Source organism: Nerophis ophidion, linkage group LG01 (genome assembly GCF_033978795.1).
Source record: "Nerophis ophidion isolate RoL-2023_Sa linkage group LG01, RoL_Noph_v1.0, whole genome shotgun sequence".
In the NCBI taxonomy this organism is placed as follows: domain Eukaryota; kingdom Metazoa; phylum Chordata; class Actinopteri; order Syngnathiformes; family Syngnathidae; genus Nerophis; species Nerophis ophidion.
In genome coordinates, this window is record NC_084611.1 from 80,087,586 (window position 1) to 80,106,330 (window position 18,745).

An 18,745-nucleotide genomic window follows, 5' to 3' on the forward strand; every position below is an offset into this window, starting at 1 on the left:
CACTGCAGTGGACACTGGCTGCAAATTTTTGCAAAAAAAAAAAAAAAGTAAAAAAATACTTGTTGTTTACTGTATTCTCCTGAGAACACGTGCCCTCTGTAGTGGACATTTTGTTTTGGGTCTTTATTTTTCATACATTTTTTTTTTTTTTTTTTTAAACGCTGACAAAAGAAATAGACCAAAAACAAATGTCCACTGCAGTGGACATTTGTTTTATGGTCTATCTTTTTTGCACACATTTTTTTAACAAAAAAACAAAACACTGACAAAGGAAATGAATCGATCAAAAACAAATGTCCACTGCAGTGGACGCTTGTTCTCAAAAGGACATATAACAAGCACAATTATAAATAATGATTTGCATAGAAAGGAAAACCTCTCGACCACACGCTCGTTTATGAACGACACAGCAGGTGAGAAGTAAACTGCCGAGTCAGCATTAAAGACAAAGACGGGTGGAATGTCAACAACAATTCAAATACAGCTTCCCCCATCTTGTGATGTTAATAACAAACATTAGGATGTTGCCTACAGCCACAGCTGTTAACATTGATGTTTTTTTTTTTTTAACCCGGCGCTAAGTAAAAAGCCTAATGTGACCACTAGAGACCTGGCTTACTTTAAAGAATTTAGACTTTATTCTACAAGTATTTTCAAATTAAATGTTTCCTCCCGAGGTTTGTGTCAAAGCAAACAGACAAACTGTCAGTAATCATTATTTTGCTGGGCAGTATTGCTCATAAATTACAATGCTGTCAAGCACCAGATGAAAAAAAAAAAAAAAAAAAGAAAAACATTAAAAGAAAATGCAGCATAAGACAGTTAAAAGACAAGGCCAGCAAACATAACACTTATTTAAATTGCAAAACGGGTGATGGCGGCGAGAGTGGAATATTTTTATGGAAATAATTCCATCTATAAACACCGTCCCGGAATCACTTCCGCTTTAATCAGCTTTTGTTTTTTGCTGCAGGTTGTCAGCGTTTACGTAAGTGGAAGTGTCGGAAGATTTCTAACTTCAGGCATTAAAAGTGTTTTTTTCCCCCTTTGCCAGCTACATAGGGGAATCCATTCTGATGTGCTAAAGTTGAAGGAAATTAGTTATTCTTGTTAACAGTCAAAGAACTCCAGAACACTTTACTAAATCAAGTTCATTATGTTTATTGTTTCCCACGCGGCTCGATGGAAATGTTTATGTCAGTGTGGAGGGAGACGTGGCCAGCGCTGCCTGCAGGAGCAAAGGTCACCGCCTCTGTCCATGGTGCTGAGGACAAAGAACCATCAGACGGGGGCGGGGCAGTGCTGACGGCGAGACACGGCTGGCAGGTGATTGGATTTCACAGGTGGCACGTTGTAATCTCATCATCTGCTGTCTTTAACAGTAAGCGGCCAGGAGCGGGAGGGGAGAGAGGATACGGACGTGACTGAAAGGTCACGTTCTACTGGAGAGAAGAATTTTGTGAAAACACATGATTATTAAAACTTTGTTAAAACCTGCACGCCAGGCTCCTGTGCCGTGTCTGACAGTGGGGCCCCGAGTGTCAATACTGGGACTGTGGTGGGGTTTGTTTTCCCGAGGTGCAAAGCGATTGGAGTGGACACGGCGTGAAGGTAAAGACATATTTAGTTTTACTCATAAAAAGGAACAAACAACAAGGCGGAGAACAAACTTGGCTATGAAAACAAAACTAATTCTATAACGTAAACTATGGACATGAAAACAAAACTTGAAATCTATGGCATGAATAACGATAACTTAATTTGAAAGAAACAAGATCATCAGCATGGATATCATGGGTTTGTCGAGGCTGATTGGTGATGTGGCCAGGCTGACTACCTGGCAACTGTGGCTTAAATAATACTATGGTGATTTAAAACAGGTGCGTGACATGGAGACAGGTGAAAACTAATGTGTTGGCAAGCAAACAAGGAAGTGCAAAAACAGGAAACAATGGATTTTTAAGCAAAACAGAACGTAACTAAACAAAATACACAATCTACGTTTTTTACTTTTGTTATGTTTATGTTTACATTTTCAGATTTACATACCTAAATGAAGGAAGAAGTGTAATGAAATAAAATTAGTGAGGAAAACAATTCAAAAGAAGGAGCATCAATCCTCATCCAAAACTGGAGCTTCTGTTTCTTCATGCCGTTAACTAGCTGCACACGCCAGAAACGAGCAGCGAGGGCAGAATAATTAATTTATTGACAGTGAAAGCCGATGTTTTTTTCCACGCAATGAAGTACAGACGTTTGTAATCAAGCTCATTATGTTTATTGTATCCCATGTGGCTCAATGGAAATGTTTATGTCAGTGTGGAGGGAGATGTGGCCAGCGCTGCCTGCAGGAGCAAAGGTCACCGCCTATGTTTATGGTGCTGAGGACAGAGCACCATCAGACAAGGGCGGAGCAGTGCTGACGCCGAGACACAGCTGTCAAGTGGTACGTGTTAATCCTATCATCTGCTGTCTTTAACAGTAAGGGGCCGGGAGCGGGAGGGGAGAGAGGATACGAATGTGACTGAAAGGTCACGCTCTACTGGAGAGAAGAACTTTGCGAAAACATGTGATTATTAAAACTTTATTAAATCCTGCATGCCGGGCTCCTGTACCATGTCTGACAGTGGGACCGCTAGCAAGCGACTTCCACATCCACAATGGACATTATTTATGGTATGTAAAACACCATCTACATTTTTTATTTTTGTTATGCTTATGTTTACATTATCAGACTTACAAACCTAAATGAAGGAAGTGTGAATAAATAAAATTAAGGAAGGAAAACAATTCAAAATAAGGAACATCAATCCTCATCAAAAACTGGAGCTTCTGTTTATTCATGCCATTAACTATCTGCACACGCAAGAATAATGACTTTATTGACACTGCAGTGTGAAAGCCGATGTTTGGTTTTCCTTGCAATGAAGTAAACTAAGTCTCAAAGGAATAAACTCAGTGGCCTAGTGGTTAGAGTGTCCGCCCTGAGATGGGTAGGTTGTGAGTTCAAACCCCGGCCGAGTCTTACCAAAGACTATGAAAATGGGAGCCATTACCTCCCTGCTTGGCACTCAGCATCAAGGGTTGGAATTGGGGGTTAAATCACCAAAAATGATTCCCGGGCGCGGCCACCGCTGCTGCTCACTGCTCCCCTCACCTCCCAGGGGGTGATCAAGGTAGATGGGTCAAATGCAGAGAATAATTTCGCCACACCTAGTGTGTGTGTGACAATCATGGGTACTTTAAACTTTAACTTTAAAAACTGCGACATCCACATATCGATATGCGGCCCCTGGGGCTCTTGAAACTGCGGCCCTCTTAAGATGTCGTTGAAGAGCTCCGCTGTAGATAATGGATAGCGTTTTCTACTGAATCCTGAAAGGAACAGGTAGCCAGTGCAAAGACGTGGATGAAATGACGGAACCTATGACTTCCTGACAAGAGCCAAGGAGGTAATAGGGTTCTGAGTTGAGAGATGTTTCTGAGGTGGAAAAAGCCGGAGCGGGTAATACTTTTGATGTGCTCCACAAAAAGCACCGCTGTGGTTAAATGTGACCCACAAGGTTTCTCAGACTGAGGCGTACATTTGCACTGAGGGACCCTGAGCTGTCGGCCACTTTAGAAGTTTCCAAGTCAGGGGCAATAATTTCCGCTGAAGAGTATCACTCGCCATCCGGTCTTTCAGTATCAGTTTCAGGTTATTTGGAACATCCATGCAATACAATGTATTGCATCACATATTTCCATTTTTTTCATGACAGCATGTCCGAAAAGGAGTAGGAAGAATCAGAGCTTATTCAATCCTAGCCCTTTTCACACCATAACAATTTTATCCCATTTACTTGTTCTCTTTTTGTAACAGAACAGGGAATAAATAAATAAATATACCATAAGTCCATATGAGTTGGGAAATTGTGTTAGATGTAATTATAAACGGAATACAATGATTTGCAAATCCTTTTCAACCCATATTCAGTTGAATGCACTACAAAGAGAAGATATTTGATGTTTAAACTCAAACTTAATTTTTTTTTTTGCAAATAATAATTATCTTAGAATTTCATGGCTGCAACAGGTGCCAAAGTAGTTGGGAAAGGGCATGTTCACCACTGTGTTACATTACCTTTTCTTTTAATAACACTCAATAAACGTTTGGGAACTGAGGAAACTAATTGTTGAAGCTTTGAAAGTGGAATTCTTTCCTATTCTTGGGGTAGGGAACCTATGGCTCTAAAGCCAGATGTGGCTCTTTTGATGACTGCATCTGGCTCTCAGATAAATCTTAGCTGACATTGCTTAACACGATAAGTAATGAATAATTCTGCTGGTAATCACAGTGTTAAAAATAATGTTCAAATTATAAAACATTCTCATGTATTTTAATCCAACCATTCATTTTCTATCGCACCAGTTCAAGAAGTTGCAATAATGGTAAGAAGTATTATATTTATTATTGGTTAGCTTTAGAATAACAATGTTATTAAAAAGAATAAGAAGTGCAGTATTTAGAGCTTTTTCTTTAGTGACTCAAAGCGCTTTACATAGTGAAAACCAATATAACATTTTTACATTTAGACCAGTGTGGGTGGCACTGGGAGCAAGTGGGTAAAGTGTCTTGCCCAAGGACACAACAGCAGGGACTAGGATGGCAGAAGCGGGGATCGAACCTGCAACCCCCAAGTTACTGGCACGGCCGTTCTACCAACTGAGCTATACCGCCGCAACTTACTACACAATAAAAATGTTGGTCTTACCTCAAAATGCACGCATTTAGTTGTATTCAGTGTTAAAAATTTTTATCAATCAACCAATCAATGTTGACTTATATAGCCCTAAATCACAAGTGTCTCAAAGGGCTGCACAAGCCACAACTGTCTATGTGTAGGTGACGTCACACCAACAGGGGGCGGCATATCGAGTCTGACGATAAAACTGGGGCGTTCCAAGTACAGTTAGATGTCTCCCAATTACTCAAAAAAGAATTGATGTTACATACAGGAAATGACTGTCAAATTTGTTTTCAGGATAAAAACATACCGTATTTTTCGGAGCATAAGTCGCTCCGGAGCACAAGCCGCACCCGCCGAAAATGCACAACAAAGTAGGAAAAAAACACATATACGTCGCACTGGAGTACAAGTCACATTCTTGGGGGGAAATGTATGTGATAAAACCCAACACGAAGAACAGACATCCGAAAGGCAATTCAAAACAATATATGGCTCTTACGGAAATACATTTTTAAATATTTGGCTTTCATGGCTCTCTCAGCCAAAAAGGTTCCCGACCCCTGATGTAGAGCTTCAGTCGTTCAACAGTCTGGGGTCTCTGTTGTCGTATTTTACGCTTCATAATGCGCCACACATTTTTGATGGGAGACAGGTCTGGACTGCAGGCAGGCCAGGAAAGTACCCGCACTCTTTTTTTACGAAGCCAATCTGTTGTAACACGTGCTGAATGTGGCTTGGCTTTGTCTTGCTGAAAAAAGCAGGGGCGTCCATGAAAAAGACGGCGCATGGATGGCAGCATATGTTGTTCCAAAACCTGTATGTACCTTTCAGCATTAATGGTGCCTTCACAGATGTGTAAGTTACCCATGCCTTGGGCACTAATGCACCCCCATACCATCACAGATGCTGGTTTTTGAACTTTGCGTCAATACCATTCTGGATGGTTCGCTTCCTCTTTGGTCCGGATGATACGATGTTGAATATTTCCAAAAACAATTTGAATTGTGGACAATTGATATATATGCCATATAGCCCTGTGCAGCTAGTATATGGAAACACATTGTTTTCCCTCAAATTTGGGTTTGCTGCTCCATAGTACAGAAAATACGGATCATTAGATTTGCCGTACACAGGCAAATAGCATTCGCGATTTCCACACTTCCAAATTTGTTAATGAAAACTACAACTAAGATAAATGTTCCAATCAAAGAGTTTGTGTGTGATAAGCACACTACTTACAGTATGAACACTTTGGGGAGCGCAACAGAACACATTCATCATAATTGAAAAATATACTTTCTAGTTAGGAAACATACCACAGATCGCCTACAAAGTGGGGCTGTAAATCTTAAGGCATGTAACGATTCGCGTGATGATGTCGATTTTTAGACAATATGATTGCCTGTGCGGCTCGTAGACCCCATACTTGCCAACCCTCCCGGATTTTCCCAAAATTCAGCGCCTCTCCTCAAAACTTCCCGGAAGAAATTTTCTTCCGAAAATCTCCCAAAATTCAGCCGGAGCTGGAGGCCACGCCCCCTCCAGCTCCATGCGGACCTGCGTGGGGACAGCCTGTTTTCACGTCCGCTTTCCCACTGCCCAATCAAGTTACAACATCTACGGATTTTAATAAAAAACTGCACACACAAGGAGACGAAGCAGAAGAACGAGGAAGTTACAGCCATGAAGACGCCGTCTGTAATAGAGTGATTCTATGATGTCTGTTGCCATCTCCTGGTGAATGTTGTCTATAGCGTTATGGTGTTGCTTTTTGATTGGCCAACGATTAAACCTGGTGTTGTGCATCTGACGGCAAGTGACTCTCGCCAGTACGCAAATGGCAGAACAAAGGTTACTCAAATAGTGTAAGGTAGGTGTTGTAGTTTTTTTTTAGTAACCAGCAAGCACAGTACAGTTAGTAGAACTGTGTTTTTACTACTGTGTATTTGATAGGTGCCGTCTGAAATTCCACCATTTCTTTTATTTATATATATAGTAATATAAATATATACAGCTAGAATTCACTGAAAGTCAAGTATTTTATATATATATATATATATATATATATATATATATATATATTTGAAATACTTGACTTTCAGTGAATTCTAGCTATATATATATATATATATATATATATATATATATATATATATATATATATATATAATCTCCTGATCATCTCCTGATGATTGAGGGAACCCCTCATGAAACAGTTCTGTAGAGATGAAGTAGTCTTGAGATTTTTCCCACACATACATACATATATATATATATATATTTTTTCCTACCGCTTATATATATATATATATATACATATATATATGAAATACTTGAGTTGGTGAATTATACTCCTCCTCTCTTAACCACGCCCCCAACCACGCCTCCGCCCCACCCCCCCACCTCCCGAAATCGGAGGTCTCGAGGTTGGCAAGTATGGTAGACCCCGAAAGTAACACGCGGTTGCCTTGTTATTAAGAAAATTAAGAGAATTCAGAAAAATAAACTAGTTTTTATTACAAGTTTGCTGGTTTCAAGAAATGTATTGCCGCGTGCATGTCATTAAGTCAAGATAATGGCACTATCATTTACTTAATGTAAGAATATTTTTCAACATATTGACAAAAAAAGGTCTCCTTTTTTTTCTATCAAGAAAAGTGCACTTGTTATTAGTGAGAATATACTTATTTTAAGGTAATTTGGCGGTTCATTGAGCTTAGCTAATTTTACCAGTTTTGGAAAGTCTTGAATGCAATCCAAATTTTCTTGTTTTGCTTAGTTCATGTAAAATATCCCTCATTTTTATAGGTTTTTTTCCTTGTTTTGAACACTGTCTTTTTGCTGTGTAGCGCTTATAAAATGTCTAAATTCCAGCATTGGGGAAAAAAAAAGAAACGTAGAATATGAAACGTTAAACCGATATATTTTGTTGGAGGCTTGAATTATTGCTTTGAATAAAAACGGTTGGATCGGATGATGTGTGCGCTTGCAAAAACAATATTGAACCTCCATGACGTTCCTTTGGTTTGAACTTGGCGTAAACTCTGACTCGTGCGCCGCTTCGCTTCCCTTCCACTTTTTTCCATGTCCTTGTGTGTGCGTGTGTGTGTGTGTGTGTGTGTGTGTGTGTGTGTGTGGTGCACGAGTGCACAGCGGCTGGCAACCAAGCGTGCGTCTCTCTGTGTGCGTTAGTCTGTCATTTCCTTCGCTCGGTTCCTGCAGGAGTCAGGCTGTCTGCTCCAGAAATAGAGGCGACCTCAGCGCAGACTTCATTTACTGCAGCGTGTGGCTTTGTGGGGGCGGCCCTTAGACTGACCCCCCTTCCCCCATTAATGATTCATTTGGGATCCCTTGTCATCCGCGTAGCTCCCCCTGACCACATGCTTGTTGAGTACACAGCAGCAACACAACCAATGTTGTAGCAGCTGTAAAAAGTTGACATGCCGAGTCAGCGTTAAAGGCCTACTGAAATGAGATTTTCTTATTAAAACAGGGATAGCAGGTCCATTATACGTGTCATACTTGATCATTTCGCGATATTGCCATATTTTTGCTGAAAGGATTTAGTAGAGAACATCCACGATAAAGTTCGCAACTTTTGGTCGCTAACAGAAAAGCCTTGCCTTTACCGGAAGTTGCAGACGATGACGTCACATGTTGATGGCTCCTCACATCCTCACATTGTTTGTAATGGGAGCCTCGAACAAAAAGAGATATTCGGACCGAGAAAACGACAATTTCCCCATTAATTTGAGCGAGGATGAAAGATTCGTGTTTAAGGATAATGATAGCGACGGACTAGAAAAAAAAAAAAAAAGGTAAAAAAAAACGCGATTGCATTGGGACGGATTCAGATGTTTTTAGACACATTTACTAGGATAATTCTGGCAAATCCCTTAATATTTCTATTGTGTTGTTAGTGTTTTAGTGAGTTTAACAGTACCTGATAGTCGGAGGTGTGTGTCCACGGGTGTGTTGACACCAGTGTCTCAGGGAAGTCGACGGCAGCTTTATGGGCGGCACAAGCTCAAGAAGCGACTTTTTACCACAATTTTCTCACCGAAACCTGCTGCTTGACATTCGGTTGGGATCCATGTTCGCTTGACCGCTCTGATCCATAGTAAAGTTTCACCTGTGGGAATTTTAAACAAGGAATCACCGTGTGTTTGTGTGGCTAAAGGCTAAAGCTTCCCAACTCTATCTTTCTACTTTGACTTCTCCAATATTAATTGAACAAATTGCAAACGATTCAGCAACACAGATGTCGAAAATACTGTGTAATTATGCGGTTAAAGCAGACGACTTTTAGCTGTGTGTGTGTGCAGCGCTCATATTTCCTAACAGTCCGTGACGTCACGTGGACACGTCATCATTACGCAACGTTTTCAAGAAGAAATTTAAAATTGCAATTTAGTCAAGTAAAAAGGCCGTATTGGCATGTGTTGCAATGTTAATATTTCATCATTGATATATAAACTATCAGACTACGTGGTGGGTAGTAGTGGGTTTCAGTAATGGTTCGATTGTGCGAATGCTGACGAGCGTTCATTCATTCACACATTTGATATTCTGATTATATTTCTCAACTGACTCATATAGATCAAAAACCAAAATCAAAGACATCAACATTTGGAAAAAAATGCCAACATTTTCCGCAATGCAAAAAAACTCACACTCAGCCACGGCCAAAAGGAAACATGAGCTTAGGCCGGGGGGTCAGCAGCCCACGGCTCTTTAGCTCCGCCCTAGTGGCTTCCTGGAGCATTTCTAAAAAAGGATTGAAAATGGAATTTTTTTGTTTAGTTTTTTTTGTTTGAGGACAAACATGACACAAACTTTCCCGATTGTTAGAAAGCCCACTGTTTGATATGTTTGTGTGTATGCTTCACCTATGAGAAGATTTGGTGAACATCGTTTTGTCCTACTGATTTCGGCGGTCCTTGAACCCACCAAAGTGTGGACTGTGACGCAACAGTTTGTTTACATGTAAAAAATATATTTTCCACTCCTCTGTCTCATTTTGTCCACCAAATGTTTTATGCTGTGCGTGAATGCACAAAGGAGTGGGGTTTCTGCACCTGCGGTTCCCACACAAGGTTGCAACATTGTTTGTCAACACTGTCTGCTCTCATTTTCTCGCACATTTGACCCTCTGATGTTCTGTGTACCTCCACTCTGTCCTCCTCCTGTCTGGGCCTTCTGTGTGTGTGTGTGTGTGTGTGTGTGTGTGTGTGTGTGTGTGTGTGTGTGTGTGGTACACAGAACATCCATTTCCACACTTCTATTAGCCCCGGGTCCAGTGGACTCGGACATTTTATATGTAATAGAAATGTGTAGGGGGGGTGTATGGTGTGTGGTCATTAAATATGTATTCTGATATATGTTTTTCACAGAAAATGAGCCAAAGTCAGTGAGTCTCAGTTTGAAAAATTAATTAGTTGTATCATTTTTCTTTTAATAAAAAATGAAAACTGGTCTCACAGACTCGAACACCACACAAAGGTTAACCCTTGTGTGGTGTTTACTAGCAAGACAGGTCAATGTAAAACCTAATTCAGACACCTCAGTAGGCATCGAAGAGGTCTTACTGTCATGATCCGCTGCCCGGATCATGTTTGTTTAGTTTTTGACTCCCTCAGTTTCTGTTTCAAGCATCCCTGGGTTTGTGTATTAGTTGCCATGACTGCGGATTATTTTCACCTGCCTCTGGTTAGTGTCCGAGACGCTCACCTGTTCCCGGGCACCAATCAGAGAGCTACTTATTCCCTGCTTTTCTCCACACTCAGTCTGGCTTTCTTATTTTCTTCCGCGCAACAGTTACGGCGTCTAATTATTTAATTCCTGAGCTATGCTTTCCCATTTGTTTTCTTGTTAGCTATTCCTTTAGCTTCCCATGCAATCAGCACGCTGTATTTTTGTATTTTGAATGATTTTTGGACATTAAATAATTTCCTTACCTGCACCTTGCCTCCGGAGTTCCGTCTGCATCTTGGGAGAACGTGCCACGCAGTAAAATGCGACCCTGTCGTGAAACCTAAAAGCAGTAACAGGACAGGTCAATGTAGGACCGAAACCCTTAAAACAAGTAAAAGACACTAACATAAAATCTGCTTAGCGAGAAGAATTATCTTATCAGACAGAAAATAAGCAAATATCACCCTTATTTGAGATTGTGGAAAGGCGGAGCCGACGGGCCGACGGCGAGGCAGGACACGCTTTGGCTCTGCTCAAGATAGCGGACAGGAGGCGGAGAATGCGGCGGAACGAAGAGGCGGAGCATGCCGGGAGCGACGCTGCAGCAATCAAGATCAGGTGCGTGGCTTATACACCGGCTCACAATCTGCCTATCTCCTCTCAGTGTATAAAAGGGGAGAAGGAAGAAAGAGAGGCGGAGAACCAGCAGCAGAAAAAGACGAGTAAAAACAGCCGAGAGCGAGCCGAACACAGCGACGAAGACGCGGCCGACTGAAAAGGAGACCGGAACGAGCAGCGGAGGAGCTGAAAAGCGACCCGACTTAGACTGAAGCTTTATTTAAAAAAAATAAATAAAAGAGTCAAACCTGCTCAGCAAAATGTTCTTCCTGAGTGGTCCACGCAACCCACACTTAAGACTGTCACAGAGATATTTAATCTTACTTAGATTTCAGTTTTTGCAGTGTGACGACAAAAAGAAAAGAGTAGCTAGGATGTTTGCTGGTTTCCTACACTGCAAAAACTACAATATAAGTAAGATTAAATATCTCAAATAAGGGTGATATTTGCTTATTTTCTGTCTGAGAAGATAATTCTTCTCACTAATCAGATTTTATGTTACTGTTTTATTTGTTTTACGGGTTTTGGTCCTAAATGATCTCAGTAAGATATTACAGCTTGTTGCTTAGATTTGATGACCTATATTGAGTAAAACATGCTTGAAACTAGAATATCAACTGATGCAAAGCTGTGTCTGTCAGGATTATTTGTTGTTGAACCCCAAGATGCAGAGAAGAAGGCAGGCATTGAGCAAGAAAACATGATTTAATTAAAACTAAACAAGAACTAACAAAAAGCACGCACGTGGGCGGAATAAAAAACTAAGGGAGCTAGCACTGGGAGCTAGAAAACAGAAAGGAACTTTAGCATGGAAGCTAGTGGGTAGCAAACAGAAAAACTGAAAACAGCTAATGGCTAACAAAAACAGCTTACCGCTACGACGACCAGGACAAAATGTAGCAAGACAGGTAGTAGCTGTAACGATGCCAGACAAGATAGGTAGCAAGGACACGAGAACAACATGTGGCAACGACAGTACAATGATCCAGCACTGACTGGAGGAACAAAGCAGGTAAAATAGGAGCTGGCCGATTTACATCAGGTGTGACCAGATGTCAATCAGCCGCAGCTGAGTGAAAACAGGACACAGGGAGACAAACAGGAAGCTGAACCAAAATAAGAGCACTAGACAGGAACTAAGGACAGGAAATACTAAACACAGAGGAAACAGACAAACGCAGAAAATACATAGACAAACTGTCATGGGAAAACCTGACAGTGTCATTAACACTCAGTAGTACAAAACTACTTTTTTAAAGTAATAATTTCTTACTTTGAGCATGAAAAAAAAATGTGTCAAAATAATGGCACTCGCATTTTCTTATTTTAAGAATATTTTTCAACATATTGAACAAAAAGGTGTCTTTTTTCCTCTACCAAGAAAAGTGCACTTGTTAATAGTGAGAATATACTTATTTTAAGGTATTTTGGGGTTCGTTGAGGTTAGCTAATTTTACTTGTTTTGGAAAGTCTTGACATGCCAAATTTTCTTGTTCTATTGGCAGATCATTTTGACATCTCTTTGACATCTCTGCGCTGCTGATCCGCCTCTGCTTGGGATGGTTTCCTGCTGGCTCCGCTGTGAACGGGACTCTCGCTGCTGTGTTGGATCCGCTTTGGACTGGACTCTCGCGACTGTGTTGGATCCATTATAGATTGAACTTTCACAGTATCATGTTAGACCCGCTCGACATCCATTGCTTTCCTCCTCTCCAAGGTTCTCATAGTCATCATTGTCACCGACGTCCCACTGGGTGTGAGTTTTCCTTGCCCTTATGTGGGCCTACCGAGGATGTCGTAGTGGTTTGTGCAGCCCTTTGAGACACTAGTGATTTAGGTTATATAAGTAAACATTGATTGATTGATTGATCATTTTGCTTAGTTCAAATTAAATAACCCTCATTTTTGTATTTTTTTTCTTCTTGTTTTTAAACACCGACTTTTTGCAGTGTAGTGCCATTTATCACGTCCAGGTGCATCTGAAGTGTCTCATCATGGCCTCGCACCTGCAGCCACACCTCCACTATCAGGGAGTCAATAAGTCATCCTGAAAAATGGCGCCCGAGAGCCGGCTGAAGTTTTAACGGCACTTCGGAGTCGGACAACAACACGCCCCGAAAAAGGTGTCGACTATAGTATTTACGACGCGTCTCCGTCTCATGCAAATGTGACGGAGGATAAGCGGGTGTTTAATTTATGCGTTCATAAACACTTTCTGCGAGTGTTGCCGAGACGTATCCTGTTAGGCATCCTCCAGCGAGGTGAATCCGAAAGTTAGCCCAAGCGCCGCCGCGACATGCATTTGCTCCCAACAGCTTATCCGCGCCGCCGCGTATTGCCGCTGAATTATTTGCAATGTTTACTGAAGCTGCATCTTATTGATAAGGACCGACGAGGGGGAAAGAGTGTGGCACGATCCGGAACCCACGTCGCAAATCTCCCAGAACTGAAGCCCGAAATAACCTGGAGGCCTGGGACTATGAGTCGTTATGATATATGCACGCGCTTGAAATTTTTTTGGGGGGTGAAGGGTTCATTACAAAAAGTTAAACCAACACTGCAAAAACTGAAATCTAAGTAAGATTAAATATCTCAAAAAAGGGTGATATTTGCTTATTTTTTGTCTGATAAGATCATTCTTCTCACTAAGAAGATTTTATGTTAGTGCTTTACTTGTTTTAAGGGTTTTGGTCCTAAATGATCTCAGTAAGATATTACAGCTTGTAGCTGAGATTTTATGACCTATATTGAGTAAAACATGTTTGAAACTGTTTTTGTCCAAATGTCCAAAACACACCCAGCAATGGTGCACAGGAAGGCGGGGAAGAAAAAGGGGAAAAGTTGGCCAAAATGGTCAAAAGTCCCATTTTTGTCCAAAATACCTCCCCGGGTTCCAGTCCCACGAGTCCCGCCGCCGGCCGCACAAGTCCCAGGATGCAAAAAATGTCCAAAACGCACCCAGCAGAGTCCGAAATAAAGTGGGGGGGAGAAGTCGGCAAAAGTCCCCAAAAATGTTCAAAATACCTACCCAGGTTCCAGTCCCACAAGTCCCGCCGCCGGTCGCACAAATCCCAGGATGCCCAAAATGTCCATAATTTAGCCAGCCAAGTCCCATGGGGAGCGGGGATAAAAGTTGGCAAAAGTACTAAAAATTTTCAAAATACCTACCCAGGTTCGAGTCCCACATGGGTATGATTTTTGAACATTTTACCGTCTTTTCTCAGTTTTCTCCCCACCTCGCCGTGGGACTTTGCTGGGCGTGTTTTGGACGTTTTGGGCATCCCGGCAGGCGGCGGGACTTGTGGGACTCGAATCTGGGTAAGTATTTTGGACATTTTTGGGACTTTTGCTGACTTTTCCAACTTTTGTCCACCCTCCCCGTGGGACTCGGCTGGGTGTGTTATGGACATTTTGGGCATCCCGGGACCTGCGCGGCCATAGATAAGATTTTATGTTAGAGTGTTTTACTTGTTTTAAGGGTTTTGGTCCTAAATGATCTCAGTAAGATATTACAGCTTGTAGCTGAGATTTTATGACCTGTATTGAGTAAAACATGCTTGAAACAATTTTTGTCCAAATGTTCAAAACACACCCAGCACTGGTGCACACAGGAAGGCTGGGAAGAAAAGGGGAAAAAGCGGGCAAAATGGTCAAAAGTCCCATTTTTGTCCAAAATACCTCCCCGGGTTCCAGTCCCACGAGTCCCGCCGCCGGCTGCACAAGTCCCAGGATGCAAAAAATGTCCAAAACGCTCCCAGCAAAGTCTCACACGAAGTGGGGGAGAGAAGTTGGCAAAAGTCCCCAAAAATTTTCAAAATACCTACCCAGGTTTGAGTCCCACAAGTCCCGCCGCCGGTCGCCCAAATCCCAGGATGCCCAAAATGTCCATAATTTAGCCAGCCGAGTCCCATGGAGAGCGGGGATAAAAGTTGGCAAAAGTACTAAAAATTTGCAAAATACCTACCCAGGTTCGAGTCCCACATGGGTATGACTTTTGAACATTTTACCGGCTTTTCTCAGTTTTCTCCCCACCTCGCCGTGGGACTTTGCTGAGCGTGTTTTGGACGTTTTGGGCATCCCGGCAGGCGGCGGGACTTGTGGGACTCGAATCTGGGTAAGTATTTTCAACATTTTGGGACTTTTGCTGACTTTTCCAACTTTTGTCCACCCTCCCCGTGGGACTCGGCTGGGTGTGTTATGGACATTTTGGGCATCCCGGGACCTGCGCGGCCATACATAAGATTTTATGTTAGAGTGTTTTACTTGTTTTAAGGGTTTTGGTCCTAAATGATCTCAGTAAGATATTACAGCTTGTAGCTGAGATTTGATGACCTATAATGAGTAAAACATGCTTGAAAGAATTTTTGTCCAAATGTCCAAAACACACCCAGCACTGGTGCACACAGGAAGGCTGGGAAGAAAAGGGGACAGAGCGGGCAAAATGGTCAAAAGTCCCATTTTTGTCCAAAATACCTCCCCGGGTTCCAGTCCCACGAGTCCCGCCGCCGGCTGCACAAGTCCCAGGATGCAAAGAATGTCCAAAACGCACCCAGCAAAGTCCCACACGAAGTGGGGGAGAGAAGTTGGCAAAAGTCCCCAAAAATGTTCAAAATACCTACCCAGGTTGCAATTCCCCCTTCAAAACAAAAGTTTTGTAAAAACAGTCACCTTTGCCTCTTTGAGCTGTAATTTGACCCCCTTGACCTGCTTCAGAACTCACAAAACTGGACACACACATCAGGACTGGCGAAAATTGCGATCTAATCAAAAAAACCTAACCCCAAACCTCAAAATTGCACTCTAGAGCCCCCTAGGAATAAAACACAGACAAAACTGCTTCTAAGAAGAAATCACAGACAAAACTGCCTGTGACTTCCAGTAAGAATGTCGTAGAGACATGAAACAAAAACCTCTATGTAGGTCTCACTTAGACCAACATTTCATATATTGACAAGCCGCCAGCAAAAATCAACAGGATGTTTGCAATTCCCCCTTCAAAACAAAAGTTTTGTAAAAACCGGTCACCTTTTTTCAAACATCATCTCCTCTGAGCACGTTTGTCGTGTCGGCTTCAAACTACCACAGGAAAGAGATTGAACCCTACTGATTAAAAGTTGATGAAAAAGTTTTAATTACTGCTACGGTTTTGATTTATTCAGCTTTCAAAGAACCGCTGCGCTGAAAACCATTTCAAAGATGGCCGCCGTGCGCAGACACAGTGAGAGAGACGTTTTTTTTTCTTCTTTTTTTTCCGTACCGTCTGCTGCTGGTACGCACGCACCAACATTCGCGAGGGAGGGGCTGTGATCGTCTATACCAAGATGGCTGCCAGGTGCCGTAGCTAAGCCAGTATGTTTTAAAGTTGTCGTTTGCCTGCATATCGTAAAAACAACCGCGCAACATTTTACAACTATTCGTAAACTTATAGGTGCCGACCATCAGGGTTGAGTTGCGACGAGAGAGTATGTCAATGTTAAGATATTACGCTGAGTTGGTAAGTCTATCTGTTTACTAATAGTAGCTACTAGCCGTACCCATGTATTTTCAATGGGCGGTTAGCATCCGGTTTTAATCTCGTTTCCTCCTATATTTCTGCCCCGATTGAATTTCTTTGTATGTCGACTTTTTATTTTGTGTACTTACATATGGTGCCTGACTGTTGTGGCCTTTTAAGGCCATCTGCACTTTTTATGCGCCAAGTTGGTAGGTCTATCTGTTTGCTAATAGTAGCTACAAGACGTACCCATGTATTTTCAATGGGCGGTTAGCATCGGGTTTTTTTAACTTATATCTGTCAGTAGTCACGTTATGGAAGGTAAAAACTACAACATTTATAATAAAAAGTAGTGTATAGTTCTAACTTATATCTGTCAGTAGCCACGTTATGGAAGGTAAAAACTACAATATAATACAAAGTAGTGTGTTGTTCTAACTTATATCTGGGAAGCCCAGACTTACCTCTCCTCAGCAACTTCCGTATATACTCAGTCCCGTCCATTGCTGCTTGCAGTGTAGCTCCCTCCACATAGCACTGACACAATGGCTTTCTTGAACTGATTTATTGAAGGCTTTCTTTCCCTTCAATTCACCGTGAAAACTGTTAATAAAATAGAGCACGTTACAAACGTAAAAATAACATGCACAGCATGTGGCTCAAACATTTACCTAAGTAAAATACAAACAGAAATGACAAATACCTCGTTGGCCTGCATGCTTCTTTTAGGAGGAAATTGTGATCTTCTGGCTGTCATAGCCCAAACGCTGAAAGTCCTTGTGACACTTTTTAGTCCTTGTAACCATCAGTCGCTCTCTTTATCCCTTCTCATTGCATCAAACAGATGTTCCTCATACCCGGAAGTAGCTTCCTTATATCCGTTCACAGACCAATCGAGACACTTCAAAACAAACACATGCCCACAAACCCAACAAAAAGGCATGAAATTACATTTTTAACCATAGTAACTTAAATAAAGCTTTCTTATGAACTTTTATACATTTTGATTTAAATTCCCTTTTATGAACTTAACTTATTCTGTTTTTAGAGAAATAAAACAAATTATAATAATTACTAGTAGCAACAGTTACATGCAGCCTTAATTGTTGTTGATCTTGCTTTGTCGTAGGGCTGGGCGATATATCGATATACTCGATATATCGCGGGTTTGTCTCTGTGCGATATAGAAAATGACTATATCGTGATATTCCAGTATACGTTCTCACGCAGTTGCTTTTAGCTGCTGGCATTACACTACATGCGTTTCTCACTCTTTCTGGTCTCTCCTTCTCACAGAGACGTAAAACAAGCGCACCTTCTTACATATGTAACCCCTTGAAGCTGGCTTCCCCTATTCATGGTCCGTCTAGTCCTCGGTCTCCCTATAAAGTCTCTGCGTTGTGTGTTGTATTTTTGTGTGCGTGGGAAGACGGAGAGAAAGACCAGGCAAGGAAGCATAGGATCTGGGTGGAGTCGTCTTTATCTCAAAGCTTCACCTTAGAAAATGACATGGAGTTGTCTAAATACAAAATATGTCACACTATAACACTTTATATATTCTAAGACAATCAACTTCTGTCATCGTGACCAGTAATATACCCAGCAGGTAATGTGTGTGTGCGTGCGTGTAGGCATAAATGACTGAGTGAGTGTATAATCATATGAAAAGAACCAAAACATGTCCTAGCATAACATGTTTCTGGGCTAACACACACACCGGCTTAAAAAGTTAACAAAATCCCCAGTCTCATCACAATTTACAAAACCCCCACCTTAATATAACTCTTAGTCATCATATTTTGTGAATAAATCAGCTAAATAATGCAAAACAATAACCTTTTTACATCTTTTAACTGGGGAGCCTGGTCCCTTCATGCTTACCTTAGAAAATGACATGGAGTTGTGACCTAAGATGGCCGCAACCAACAAAGAAGAACATTCACAGACAACAGTAAACAGATCACAAAGTGGCGCCCCCTGGCGGCGCCCCTGACTACTGTCACAAACTTCTGAAAGAACCTCTGCAGACTCTCCACATCAGTTCACCTCCTTACACATACGTCACGTGTGCAACGTCACACGCCCTCCCCGAGCAGAGAGGTAGCAGCATGGGTAACATTAGCTGTGATGCTAGCAAAGCTGTGCAAGTGGTAATACGAGAAAAAGAAGGTGCGAATCTGGTAGCGAATGAAGGAAGAATTAATTCCCA

At 41.7% G+C, this 18,745-nt stretch overlaps 1 long non-coding RNA gene across 2 annotated transcripts; it reads right to left on the bottom strand.

The window, feature by feature from the left end:
* Positions 1-1,145: 1,145 nt before the first annotated feature.
* On the bottom strand, positions 1,146-18,037 carry LOC133560406 (uncharacterized). 2 transcript variants are annotated; one of them, XR_009808441.1, is made up of 6 exons: positions 17,852-18,037; positions 17,240-17,437; positions 17,001-17,139; positions 10,688-10,764; positions 8,674-8,862; positions 1,146-1,442 (listed from the first exon to the last, which is right to left on the bottom strand). It is a non-coding gene; the product is annotated as an uncharacterized LOC133560406 (long non-coding RNA). The 2 variants fall into 2 exon arrangements; XR_009808440.1 differs by lacking the exon at positions 17,852-18,037 and having other exon boundaries at positions 17,240-17,543.
* Between the last annotated feature and the right edge of the window lie 708 nt (positions 18,038-18,745).